General features: G+C 63.8%; 1 non-coding gene across 1 annotated transcript; it reads left to right on the top strand.

Annotated features, from left to right (window-relative positions):
* On the top strand, positions 1-119 carry LOC131863433 (5S ribosomal RNA). The gene has a single exon (XR_009362335.1). It is a non-coding gene; the product is annotated as a 5S ribosomal RNA (ribosomal RNA).
* Positions 120-1557: the final 1438 nt, after the last annotated feature.

Here is a 1557-nt window from a genome sequence, read left to right as displayed (position 1 = left end):
GGGTGCGATCATACCAGCGTTAGTGCACCGGATCCCATCAGAACTCCGCAGTTAAGCGCGCTTGGGCCGGAGTAGTACTGGGATGGGTGACCTCCCGGGAAGTCCCGGTGTTGCACCCTTTCTTAGTTTTTCGCCGGGCGTCGCAATGCTATTTGAATAAACCTTTTGCCCGTTTGCGTTCTCGTCGGGGCCGGGCCGGGCCGGGGTGCGCTGCCCGCACTACCGCGCGCGCGGGGGCGACACCGAGCGCGCACCCGAGGCGCCCCGAGCACACAGGCCACGGTGCAACCCGGGCGTTGTGCGCGCACCCCGGTGCGCCCGAGGTGCTGCGCGCGCACCCAGGTGAAATCGGTGTGCACCTCGGCCAGTGCGCGCTCGGTCGAGTCGCGCACGTTGGCCAAGGTGCACGGTGATGTTTCTTACTCTAAGGTTCCGCACCAGACGCCCGGGACAGGTGAGCGAAGCTGGGCGGGGCCGGGTGCGCGGCCGGGGCAGGTGCACGCAGCTAGAGAGAGCTTTGGAGCACACCAGAGGTGCGCACCTTGGAGCACACTTCGGAGCGCACCAATGATGCGCTCCATTCAAAAGTTTCCTGAAAAGGCAAAAAAAGTTGAGATTATAGAATTTCCCACTTGAGAGATTGTAAAAAAAAAAAATTTTAAATGAAGGAAACGCGGGTGCCAAGGTGTGCGCGCCCGGGTGCGCAGCCCAGCCAAGGTGTGCGCACCAAGGCGCCCACCCTGGCGAAGGTGCACGCAAGGTGCGCACCCGAGGCAAACCGGACAATTAACCCAACTTTCGACTTCGCGCGCACCTGCGCACCTTGGAGCGCACTTCGGAGCGCTCCTTGGTGCGCACCAATCTTGGGCACCTCGGAGTGCACCATGGCGCCCACCAAGGTGCGCACCCGGGGCAAACCGAGCTCCGACTTCGTGCGCACCTTGGAGCGCACGAAAGGTGCGCACCATGGCGCCCACCAAGGTGCGCAGCCCAGCCAAGGCGTGCGCATCAAGGTGCGCACCCTGGCGAAGGTGCGCACCCGGGGCAAACCGAGCTCCGACTTCGTGCGCACCTTGGAGCGCACAAAGGGTGCGCAACCCAGCCAAGGTGTGCGCACCCCGGGCAAACCGAGCTCCGAATCGTGCGCACCTTGGAGCACACTTCGGAGCCCTCCTTGGTGCGCACCGATGTTGCGCACCTCGGAGCGCACCCGGGGAAAACAATGCAATTAACCCGACTTTCGACTTCGTGGGCACCTCGGAGCGCTCTCGGGTTCGCACCTCGGAGCACACCGAGGTGCGCACCTTTGATGCGCTGCCTTCACCAATTTCCAGAAAAGGCAAGAAAACATTGAGAAGGTGTGCGCACCGAGGTGCCCACCCTGGCGAAGGTGCACGCGAGGTGCGCACCCGGGGCAAACCGGGCTCCGACTTCGTGCACGCCATGCTGCGCACCTTGGAGGGCCATGGTGCGCACCTTGGAGCACACTTCGGAGCGCTCAATGGTGCCCAACCCAGCCAAGGTGCCCACCGCGGCGAAGGTGCACGCGAGGTGCGC

The sequence above is a fragment of the Cryptomeria japonica genome, unplaced genomic scaffold (assembly GCF_030272615.1).
Source record: "Cryptomeria japonica unplaced genomic scaffold, Sugi_1.0 HiC_scaffold_64, whole genome shotgun sequence".
Taxonomy (NCBI): Eukaryota; Viridiplantae; Streptophyta; class Pinopsida; order Cupressales; family Cupressaceae; genus Cryptomeria; species Cryptomeria japonica.
This window is presented reverse-complemented; position numbering and strand designations above follow the sequence as displayed.